Source organism: Durio zibethinus, chromosome 19 (genome assembly GCF_047325235.1).
Source record: "Durio zibethinus cultivar Kanyao isolate XHJ-2024 chromosome 19, ASM4732523v1, whole genome shotgun sequence".
Lineage (NCBI taxonomy): Eukaryota > Viridiplantae > Streptophyta > Magnoliopsida > Malvales > Malvaceae > Durio > Durio zibethinus.
The window spans coordinates 3,662,424-3,675,259 of record NC_143180.1 but is presented as its reverse complement, the minus strand read 5'-3'; the positions used below and the strand labels follow the sequence as shown (position 1 = coordinate 3,675,259).

Here is a 12,836-nt window from a genome sequence, read left to right as displayed (position 1 = left end):
TTTAATGTAATTCATTTATGTCATCAAGATGACATTCGCTTAAAATTTCAGTGTATTTATAATTTCTTTTTTATTTTTAAATTCCCTTTTTTACCAAAAAAATAAATTTTATTATGCCCCTTGGCAATAAATGAATAAGACAAACTTTTTAGTTTTGGTCGAAGCTTAAAAAATAATTCTTAAATAAAGTATGAAAAATTATTTTAAACATTTTCAGTGATATTGATAATTTATAAAAATGAATTCGGGAATTATTAAATTTGATTTTTGTCACATGGGTTTAATAATGCAAAAGTTAGGGAAGCGCAAGCTAAAATCTATATGATAAGAAAAAAATAATAAAATATGTTTAATGATTATATTATTATTTTTATACAAAAGATGGTGTAATATAGTATAAAAAAATTATAGAAATTAAGATTTAAATTTTAATATAATAATATTATTTATAATTAATAAATGAAAATAATTTGTATATGAACTTGTGTTTGAGATCAGAAATGTCCATCTACGAGGCCTAATGAGCTAGAATCAATGAATACATTCATAAACATTGGAAATTTTTTTTTTAATATTTAAAAAAGTTTTATATTGAAATATATTTTATAATGTAATGAAATATTGCAAAAGTTTTCGGCCAAATCAAGCTGGGTTTTGATATGGGAATCTTAACTCAAACCCAGCTCAAACGGCGCCGTTTTCATTGTCGAAATAGCACAACCCGCAAAAAATCTCGGATTTTGGTAAATTGGGAAATTAATTATATCAATTCATCCTCTAAAATTAAATTATAAATTATATATATTTCCATCTAAACTTATATATATGTTTGAATTTGATGTAAAACAAAATTAATTAGTTATTATATCCAAACATTTAAAATTAATAATATATTCTCCTACTTTAAAATTAATTTTAAATTTTATTTTCTTCAATTAAAAATTTTATGATGATCATCACAATATTAATCAAAATTTAATAATTTTCATTAATTTAAAATCATAAAATCCATTATTTTTTTTTAAAAAAGCCATCAAACATTGACTAATTAAAAAATAAAACCAAATTCAAAATTCATTTGTCTCATATTTTTTCAATATTAATTAATTTGTTATAACTATAATAATAAAAAATATTAACGCAATTCTTTTAAAAACCGATTTTCCTTATTTTATTTTATTTTATCTATTTATATATAGAGATTATAAAAAGAGGGGATTCAAATCCTTTCAATTTTCTAATTCAAAATTGGTAACAATTCAACCACTCTAAATAAAAACGACGACCATTAAACGAATAAACGACGATGACCTCAAAAACATCCATGATTGAATCTCTTTTTCTTTCTCTTTAATTTTTTTTTTTTTTTTTTTTTATAAATTTCTTCCATTTATCATTCTTCTTTGTCTGTCTTTCTATCTCGCTCGTGGGATTTTGGTTTTTTTTTTTTTTAAATTCAATTTTGTTTTCTATATTTTCTGCTATGTTTTAATTTATTCTTTTACTTTGTAAAATCCTATATCTAATTACTTCACATATGAATTTTCCTTTTTGATCTCAAAATTTTGTTCTTTGCTGCGAAAAACACTTAAAAAGCTTCTCCTTTTCACCATCAATTTCGAGGGCTTTTGAAGGTTAGAAATTGGTTAGTTTCCTTTTATTTTAATTAGGGTTTTATGGTTTTTTTTTTAATTTTCTAATTATTATTTCAATGCAAAAGTTTCAACTTTTTTGGGTAATTTAATTCTTGATTTGATAAAGTTAGTAGTTCTTTTTTGGGGTGCTAATTTTCTGCTTTTGTTTTTTTTGTTTTTGTTTTTGTGGTGAAATATAGGGATGATGATGAAATGATGAATCAAGCTACTAATACACAAACATCAGCCGCACTTGACCCAAACTCTATTGAGGTAATTTCCTTTATTTTTTTAAAAGGGGGGCTCAAATGGTTAAAAGAAGTTGATTCAGTAATGAGTTGGGTTAAAATTGAAAATCAAAGGTTGTAGCAATGTTTGTGATGAACAAAGTTAGAAGTTTCTAAGTTATTTAGTTAGATTTTAGTGCTTTAGGTATTTTATTGAAGAATATTGCTTGATGTGGTTAGTTTGAATTGGATTACAACGATGTTGAAATCGAAAACTAAAGGTTATAGCATTGCTTTGTAGATTGGATTGAAGTGTTATAGTTAGGTTTAAGCTCTTTAAGCATTTTCAAAGTGAAGAATATTTCATGTTGTGAGTTTGGTTTGAGTAAGAATTGGATTAAATGGGTGTTCTAATCTTAGTTTTTAAGGTAGTAACACTGTTTGCAATGATTTCAGTTTGAAGTTTCTAAGTTGTTAAGTTAGGTTTGGCTCTTTAGTCTTTTTTGTGGGGCAGAATATGCTTCTTGTGAACTGGATTGGCTAGAGTTGGATTGTAAAAGTGTTGATATCATATACTGAAGGGCATTGTTAGTAAAAAATTGGGTTTGAAGTTTCTAAGTTGTTTAGTTGGGTTAGAGTTCTTTAGGCATTTTGGAAGTGAAGAGTGTTTCATGTTGTGAATTGGGTTTGATTTTTACATCAGTTAGTTGTTTGAAAAGGACAGGCTATTATCTGGTGGTTGATTCTACTTGTACATACTACATCCAAGTTAATGGCATATTTTAGAATTAGTTATATTTGAAGTTCTGAATTTACAAGAACCTTATTTTAGATAAATGATGCACTTTCGTGATTGGCATCTGAATTCTGTTATTTTGGTTGGTTATTTCTCATTCATTTACTTTTGTTTCTTTTTTCAGAACTGATATATTGTTAATGTGAGTCAAGGGGCAGACATCTTCATATGTTCCCTCAACAACTGGTTCTGAAGTTGCATCATGGAACATGTATGGTGTGGATAATCACTCTGTTGAAAATAGAAGTTTTTCGAATTCCACTTACCATCATATTCAGCACATAGAGGCATCCACAAGAACCATTCAGGATGGGTCAAATGCAACATCTCTTGCTACTTCATCGAGCTTAGGAATGGCAAATGCAAAGCCAGACTACAGTGGCTATAATTCATACTCAAATTCTGCTGATCCTTATTCATATGGGAGCACAGGATACCAAGGTTAACATAATGGTTATCAGCAACAACCTAACCCCTCCTACTCTCAGCCAGTACGAGCATATCAAAACACAGGTGCTCCTTACCAGCCTCTTTTGTCATTTCAGAATACAGGGTCTAATGCTGGGCCTGCAAGTTATTCAAGCGCTTACCACAATTCTGGTGATTATCAGACAGCTGGAGGGTACCCAAGCAGCAGTTACACTCATCAGACTACCACGTGGAATGAAGGCAATTATGCAAATTATACTACTCACCAGTATTCAAACTACACTCCAGATACAAGCGGGGCTTATGCTGCTGGTAATGCTGCTACAAATTCATCGCAATATCAGCAGCATTACAAGCAGTGGGCCTTTTATTACAATCAAACGGAAGTTAGTTGTGCCCTGGGAACAGAAAATTTGTCCGTTGCTAGTACATCCACTCAGCTGTCTCATGTGTCTCAGGTTCCCGCTGTTAATGGTGGAAATCCCAATTCAAACAGCCAAGCACCCCATCTTGGAGGCGAGAGTCCAGTTCATCTCAAATGCCTTCGTTGCAGGTTTGAGATTGTATTGGATGCATGGTACATGATTAGCTGAATTCATACATAGTGATGACTTGATTGTGCTAACTGCAAATCTCAAAATATGCATTCTATTATTATTATTATTTTGTTTTGTTTATGTTTAGGCCTATTGCTGTATTAGATAAATTTTTATGGTTGAAGTTGATTGTCCTTGAAGTATGCTTGTGCATAAATTTTACTTATATTTCTGTTTTGTTGGAATTGAGGTATGGTATGGTAAGTGCAATACTGTGTGTGTGTGATTGTTATTGATCAATTTTCTTATTTGATGTGATACTTCCTCTTGCATAGACTGCATCTCAACCCAATCAACCCATTGTGTTTCATCTGTCTTTGGTTGATTCTGATCTGTTATTTATATTTTGTATCCTAAACATTATTCTTCTCAATTTTAGATATTGAATTTTGGATGCTCTACTAGAATGTTGGGTTCATTTTATTGACCTTCCACTGGCTGAGATTGCATTGTTTTTAAGATGAGGGATTTTTGGAATTTAAAAAATATACTGTCTTTGTTTTTGATACGAGTTAGAGTATGCTATGCATAACATATGGTGGTAAGGTTGTTTCAAAGTCTGCCCCTTAGACCAACATTTCCTCTCTCTTTTGTAAAATCAGGACCGCTGCTACTTGTAAATCTAAAATGTCCTAAGGGGTTAACTCTTTGGTCTAACATAAAGGCAGTATGCTATTAGCATTATATCTCTTTATTGCAGAATTAGTGAAATAGAGGATTTGATATATCCTTTTAACGGATTTATCCAATGCTTATAAAATTTTTTTGTTACATATTTTTGAGCTTTTTAGCTTTTTAGTTGGATGATGTTTTAATGGCCTACATATCTGCTGTATGGCAATATGTTAAGCCTGTTAAGATGTGAGTACTATTATTTCAAATTCCTTAGTTCGTTTAATGTTAGCAACTGCTATCAGTGAGCTATTTAGATGGTAAATCTCTTTGTGAAAGCCAAGGGCTTTTGATTTTCATGCCAAGATTTGAGTTGCTATAACTATTCTGGGTTTAATTGCAGTATGTCAGTGTCGCTAAGAAGGTGGATTTGTGTTACATATGGAACAGTGTGGATGGAAGTATTTTAGTACTACTTTTGTTTGAGGTGGAATGCTTGTTTTAACTTTTGCATTATGTTTGGTAAAAAGGGTGGAATTTAGGGAGGGAAAGAAAATCATTTGGCTTGAAACAATTGTAAGCTTTTGAGTTACTTCAACGGGGTAGGAAAGAAAAAGCATGCAACTGCCCTTTGTTTGTGCAACACATAAAAAGTGTACCTAGTGTAGGGTAATCATTGCTTGTTCTTTTCACTATGGTACCCCACTGGGTTGTGGAATCCCACTTCCCTTGCGTTCACCTGCTCCCTGTCCTTTAACCTAACAATGGAGTGATGTTTGATAGTCACAGCAACCTTTCTGAAGGTTTTGCTTAAGGGGGTATAGGGGATATGAAGGAATTCTTATATGAACTGTTATCAAACTGATGCCTGTTGTGCATGTGATAATAATTCTGATTCTATTGAAAGCTTCCTAAAGTGATAGTAGGTCTTTGTTAAAGCTTTTAATGAAATTCTTCTTCATGTAATGCTCCTGAAGAAGAGTGCATCTATGCTTCTCAGAAGACTAGAGTACATGTTATGGTACCTCCAGATTGCAAGGTGGATTTCATTTTCCACTTGGACAAGAAAAATAATAAATTTATGTGTTTATCATATTATAATGCATCATGTATTGTATGAAGAGGAAGATTGTAGGAATTTTGTGCTTCTTGTTGCTATGATTGTAATGACTTTATTAATAGTTTCTTTTTGGATTCCCGTTTAACCATTTAGTTTCTCTTTGTTGGTAATTGCATTTAGCTTAATGTCCCTTTAAGTTATTTGAGTTTTAATATTTTACTTAAAATTATTTTCATCTTTTTGTGCTCTTTTTGGTCAGCCTGGTGCAAGAGTCACTGGTGCTTATGATAGATACTGGAAAAATGGGGCTCCAAGTTTTCAAGATCAGCATCCTAGTCCTGTACAGCCACATTTTCAGAAGCCTTTGGATTCAAAATCTTCATATGATAACTTTCAGGAACAACATAAATCTTCTTGCCCTCAAGTTTCCAATTTGCAGTATCCTGCAGCTCAGCAGGCACCTCAAAATTACCGTCTTTGAGAACTGTTCAACCATTAGATACACGAAGGGTAAGCAAACTGCAGATTCAAACAAATCCCTGAATCGCTTCTGATTTGCCATTGGGTTTACCCAAATTGGACAAGGATGGCCCTAACAACGGTGTAGTAGCAAAACCTGCTTATGTCAGTGTTTCACTGCAAAAACTCAGTGAGAAAGCGTTGCCTAGTGATACAGCTGATTCTGTACTCAAGGTGAACTTTCTGATTTAGTTGTTTGCTTGTGTTTCTTCAGAATAAACACCATAGAGTTATCCTGTGAGATTTTCTGTTAGAAAATAAAGGGGTGAGTACTGAACATCTGCATACTAGTACCTGAAATATATATAAATTGTCAAATCTGAATTTCTTTGTTTGCGGAAGCTCTACAACTTGATCACCCATTAGGCACGTAGTTTTTTTATAAGAATTAATGATTTATTTGGGTCTTAGTGCTTGAGTGCTGTAATGTTACAGGATTTGACAGCATGGTAGAAGTATTTCATTGTACACGGAAAAAGCTTGAATTCAAGTAGTCTGCAAGTGAATGATGTTGTGCCTCAGTTTAGTTGTTCATGCCTAAAAAATGTTGATAGATGCCTAGAAAACTTTTACTCGAAAGCTGAACTTGTTTAGTCATGATTAATATGTTTGTCTGAATAATGCTTAGGGTTATTTAGCTTTGCCGTGTCTGGAGATATATCTGGCATGTTATCATTTGATGTGCAAGATTGTTGCTTCATAAACAAGAGTTATTACATTTAAACTGGAATTTGTAGGTTGTAAGACATTAATAAGTTTGGTGAATTAATGTTGTTTTGAAATATTGAATATGCATGCATATTTGTCAGTGTTGGGTACACTCCCTTATATTTGAGAAGTCCTGTTATTCATTCGAGCTGCATTCTTCATTTCCATATTGGCTCCTAATACCAGATATGGCTAAACTTACTTGATTATGCAGGGTTGAATTAAAATGCATCTTCACATAAATGCCGTAGATTAAGATGATTTAGACACAGATCACTCTTGGAAATTGGTCTGATAAATTATGGTTTGCAAGACTTACAAACCCCTCCTCTCCCCCCCCCCCCCCCCCAAAAAAAAAAAAAAAAAAAAAGAAAAAGAAAAAACGAAGGCTTGTATGGTTTACACATGTCTGGTTATGCATCAACAATTAATGGATTCTTTGTTGCTTGCAGGCTGGTATGTTCCAAAAATCATTAAAGAGTTATGTTGAAAGGGCATTGGCTCAAGGTAAAGATGAAAAGCAAATGGCAGCTTGCCAGGAAGTCATGAAGGAGGTGAGGGTATTTTTTAAAAATAAATTTTGGGTAGCTGTTTTTCAGAATTATGTGCAAAATGAATTATTTTCTTTTTATTTAATTTTTCTCATGACATTGTAATCAAGCACTCAAGAGTTTGTATTAATGAATTCTTAATATGCCAGCAATGACAAGCTGTTTGAATGAAAAATTATAGTGTATTCACTGCACAAATTGTATCTTTACAATTTGGCAGAGCCAGAGGTAGGGCTAGCTTGAACCCTGGACAGAACAGACACTAGGCTGACCTTCTGTTGTTGACCTCTCATTCGTTTTAACAGTTACTTCTGATATGAATTTAAAAGAGGGTACTGGGCCCACTCGAAAGGAAGGTTGAGATCAATGATTCATGTGCCTAGCTTTATGGTCTCATAGCCAATAACTTTCTAATTTCCTACATGTATACTGTTATTTTCTTTACGAGGGATGCTATTGTAGAAGCTACTTTATGTCTTAGGATTAAGCTTTAAAGTTATTGAGATTAATTGGTGTCTACTTTTTAAATGTACGATAATTGCCGGATATTTTTATTTATTTGAGTTAATTTTTGTATTTCCATAGTTCTACTTTCCATTGCAGTATATTTTACTGTTTTCTGCTGGATGCATATTTACTTTTCCCCTCCACCTCCTACGTCTTCTTTTATATAATTACCAAGGCAACTAATGATGGTGCACTTCATACACGAGACTGGGATGCTCAGCCTTTCTTTCCAATACCAGATGCAGATATAGCTGATAAGAAGTATGAATCCTAGTTCCCTATCTGTGCTTGATTTTTTGGCTTGCATGTATCTGGAAATATTTATTTTGGTTTTACTAATACTTTTTTCTGCCTCCTTCCTTACTCCTCTCTTCCTTTCTTTTTATCTTTTAGCAGCAAATTACAAAATCCAACCCCTGTTTCTTTATTTGCAAAGTATAAGAAGAGTCCAACTAGATGATCCAAGGGCAGGTGGGAGCCTTTACCAGAGGAGAAACCAGTTGACAAGTTGGGTTCTGTCAACAATTATGTAGCAAAATATAGTAGCTGTGTTCATGTCAATGAAAAGGGCAGAAAGGTAGTGTCTAATTCCATTCACATTTGTTTCTTCATAGCAATACTACTCTAGGGTTGATACATTCCTTTTGCAGTATGGTTCAGTGATATAATTGGTTCTTAAGGTGTTGCACATCTGCTACAAATAATTTAATGAGCTTTCTTTGTTGAATAAATTATTCTGCAGCCCACAGGTACAAGTTCTGAAGGGAAGACTGATATTATGAATAACACTAGGTTTCCAATGATGGAACAGAAATCTGCAAGTAAAACTGTCCAGAGGCCTGTTAAGAGGCAGCGTCTTGCTGGTGCCAGTGCTGTTGATAATGGTGATGCATCTAGTGATAGTGATATGGAACAAAATTTAACAGCATATTATTCTGGTGCAATCGCACTTGCTAATACACTGGAGGAAAGAAAGAGATGGGAAAATTGTTCCATGCGTTTTGAGAAAGTGCATGGAAATCGAGCATAAATTAATCACTTTAAGGCCGCAAATGCTGGCTCTGGAAACCTGTATGCTAGAAGGGCTAGTGCTTTGGTGCTTAGCAAAAGCTTTGAAGATGGTGGCAGCCGGGCTGTTGAAGACATTGACTGGGATGCACTAACTGTGAAAGGAGCATGCTAGGAAATAGAGAAACGATATTTGCGACTTGTGCACCAGATCCCTCCACTGCAATTATCAGTATTTCATTTCATTATAGTAATATGTGCATTCTTTCTTTTGAAATATTAAGTAGGAAGAATGATGTCATTCACATATTACTGAGCGTCCCCATTGATTTACAGGTAAGACCAGAAGAAGTTCTGGAAAAAGCTCTCTTTATGGTTCAAAATTCCCAAAAGAACTACCTTCGTAAGTGTGATCAGTTGAAGTCTATTCGCCAAGACTTGACTGTCCAAAGAATTCGTAACCAGCTGACAGTTAAGGTATATATGATGCATATCCCTGCCTCCCCAGGAAAAAGAGATATGTTTATGATGATGAGGATTTTCTTTACTAAAACCAAGAATTCCTGCATGGTATACTGATTTTCAAGCATAATTTCACTGGTAACCAGGTTTATGAAACTCATGCTCGATTTGCATTGGAAGTTGGGGACCTGCCTGAGTATAATCAGGTTTGCACTCATTTTGTTAGAGTTCCTTGTTAGCAATAGCTTGTTTACCTGCTTTTATTAAAATGTGTAAAGTATCACAGATGGTTTCTTAATGGGCATAGATTCTGTTTTTCTAAATGATGGCTATCAGATGTGGCCAAATGGTTTGCTGCGAAATCTAGCACTAGCCTAGTTTGCCAAACTAAATTAACATATGTGCTTTCAAGAAAATGCAGATAAAAACACTCTCATAGACACTGGTGATTAGTGTGTATATCTATTTTACGAAACATTAGCATGTCTTCCTAGTTTTATTTCAGTTTTATTTCTTATGGCAACATTGTTAGTTGTCACTTAAGGTATTTTTAATACTATCCAAAAGTACTGTAGTGAATTGAATTCTTTAGTCTCTAGGTGTTGTAAGGTTGATAAAATTATGGAAATTTGTGAAAATGTCCTAGCAGTTATTAATGGCCTTTAAATGCTTTGCAACTAATTTTTCCATTCTGAGTGACAGTGATTGTAGGCTATATTTGAGACTTTGGCTTCACATTGAAATTGTGCTTTTGTTGAAAAGGTTAGGGTAAAAAGTTCACCTTAAGTTCCTTGTTTCTGTCAGAAAGTAGTAAACTAAGTGGGTGACTGGGTGCCAAAGGATATGCATATTTTCTTTCTTTTTCACCTCTTTTTTGGGTGTCTATTTTGGATCTAATGCAATGCCGATTCAACTGGTACTTAGCATTTTCCATCTTGAAAGATTTGGCAACCAATATATAATGCGAAGTTGGATATAGTGAATGTAAATATTGAGATATGTGATACTATTGTACATTTTTAGTCTTAATTCTCTTTTCTTTCTTTTTCCTCCCATGGTGTTTGGTGCCAATCACAGCTGAAAATCCTTTATGCTGGAGGAATTGAGGGTTGCCATATGAAGTTTGCTGCTTACAATTTACTTTGTGTTATCGTGCACTCAAATAGCAACAGAGCTCTCTTATCACCAATGTCACGGTTAGTTGTGTTGCTTATCCATATGCAAAGATACTTTCCTTGATTCTTGAATCATTTCAGTTATTCATCATGCTATGAATATTGACACAAAGTATCCTGTTATTTCTGATTTCCAGATTATCTGATGAAGCAAAGAAGGATAAAGCTGTTCAACATGCACTTGCAATTCGTGCAGCAGTGACTTCAGGAAATTATGTCATGTTCTTTAGATTATACAAAATGGCACCTAACTTGAACACCTGCCTTATGGGTAAGTGTTTTCTAAAGGGTTGCCCCAATGCTTATAACCAATTACATATATCAAAGGAGTACTAAGGTTTTTCTTGCATTTGTTCATTGTTTTTTGGTTCTTTCTGCAGATCTTTATGTCAAGAAAATGAGATATAAGGCTGTAAGCTGTATGTCTCAGTCTCACCGTCCTTAGGTACCTGTTTCATACATTGCTCAGGTGCTGTGCTTCAGCAGCGGTATGCCTACAAAAGAAGGAAGTGATGAGAAAGACTCAGATGGATTGGAGGACTGTGTTGACTAGTTAAAGGCACACGGTGCATGCCTTGTTGCAGGTAGTGATGGAGAGATGCAGCTTGATACTAAGGTATTGTTAATCTCATCTGGATAATGAACATGTCTGATCATATTTCCGTTGGATAATTCACAATATTCCACCTTCGTACACCCATTAGATCCTCATGTTGTTAATTGGCCCCATTATCTGAAATTTAAATAAAATTAAATAAGCTTGATATCAGAAGTCCATTCCTGTAAGAATTTTTCACTTCATGTCATGAGCAAATTTCTTTACAGCAACAGTCCGACTGAACTTGTCGAAGTTTCATCTTGGTGCAACCATCTTATCCTCCCCATGATACTGAGTTTGGATTGGGATTCTGACTGAATGAACTGTTCTAACGTGCAGGCTTCATCTTCAAGTCTCTACATGCCAGACCCTGAAGATGCAGTAGCCCATGGCGATGCTAGTCTAGCTGTTAATGATTCTCTGACACGAACATCATTGTAGCCCAGTTATTTGTACGTAAGTGTATTTGAAAGCATTAGTGAGAAGATTAAGTTGAAATTTTTGCCATCCTCGGTCCAGTGTACAACAGAGAAGAACGGCTGGCAAGTCTGATGAAGTTAAGCCTGAGGGCTGAGGATGTTGCTTGTATCCTAAGAGAGAGTAGATGAGATCACATTTGTATACCATGAAATATATATGAAAAAAAAAGAATTCAACTTCTCTCAGAAATGCTTTGTTAGGACAGCAGAGAGGGGTTGAGCTAGCATTGTATTTGTAGATTTTCTTCGTGTTTCTCTTTTGAAATATCCATTCATTCTTTCTTGGCGGAGACAGAACATAGATGTATTTCGGGATCAAGAAAATAAATAAAAAAAATTCATCAGTTTGTTTGATATATGAATGCTTTAGATTTTGAGTTCCTATATTTACATATAAAACTCAAATTAATCTGAACGAATAACGACAAAAATCAGTTAAGAGAGACACCTTGTACTCTGCTTTGAGTTGATCCAAGGAAGAAAATTAAACCTATCAAGCATTGCCAAATTTTCTATATATGCAATGTTGCATCCTCCACGACGATGTAGGGATACTCAACAAATATGAATATTATGTTTTGGAAATATATTAGATAATTCGAGTATTTATATATATGTGAGAAAATATTTATTTATAATTGGTTATAATATTATAATTTGTATATTTATATTTGTATATCTAAAATTAAGTATTTGTATCTTTAGAATTAATGATAGAAAAAAATGATAGATAATCTCTCAATTATATGATTAATTTTAGAAAAATTTAATTTTTTAGTTTACCCATTAGTTAGTTGTATATAAACCTAAGGTACTTATATAATTTTTTATGAGCAGTTTTTCAATATACATTTAATTTTATTCAGAGCCATGATTTCTTTTTGTTGCCCTTTCTAAATTTGTCACGTAGAAAACTTCTTTTATTTTCGCCTACACATGATGGGGGCTTGTTAGTGTGGTGGTATCTTACATCTAATAAATATCCAATATCATATAATTTTATATTCAAGTTGGGCTCCTTCATTTATTGTTAATTGATAGTATGTTGGATATTTAATATAGTATCAAAGCCAGCTCTGGGGTACTAACGATGTGTACCAAGGACAGTGGGCCCTCGTTAGAATGAGAGAAGATATCATGGTCTTAGAGATCAACCATGAATCCCATATGTACTAGAGTTGATCTGTAGATATAAGTTTATCTGGATGTGGACCCTAGCATGTTTGGCATTCAAACACTTCGATCATCACCCACAATAGATCCTAGCATGGTGGCATTCAAACACTTCGGTATGGGAAGATATCTCCATATAGAAATATTTGGAAGAAGATTAAAATTATGAATGAAGATGTCAATGGGTTAATATTTTTATAAAAGTATTATTTAAGGTGTTTTCCGTACAAAACGCCTTAAATAATTTTCTGTTTTTTAAAGTGACAATATTCTTATACATCTCAGTAACTCCTGTAATTGCA

At 33.5% G+C, this 12,836-nt stretch overlaps 1 pseudogene across 1 annotated transcript; it reads left to right on the top strand.

Annotated features, from left to right (window-relative positions):
- Positions 1–1,229: 1,229 nt before the first annotated feature.
- LOC111310255 (SAC3 family protein A-like) lies at positions 1,230–11,717 on the top strand (annotated as a pseudogene). The gene is made up of 13 exons (XR_016330329.1): positions 1,230–1,645; positions 1,835–1,907; positions 2,782–3,639; positions 5,614–6,047; positions 7,034–7,135; positions 7,815–7,900; positions 8,036–8,216; positions 8,382–9,124; positions 9,256–9,315; positions 10,187–10,305; positions 10,422–10,555; positions 10,665–10,900; positions 11,222–11,717. The product of XR_016330329.1 is annotated as an SAC3 family protein A-like (transcript).
- Positions 11,718–12,836: the final 1,119 nt, after the last annotated feature.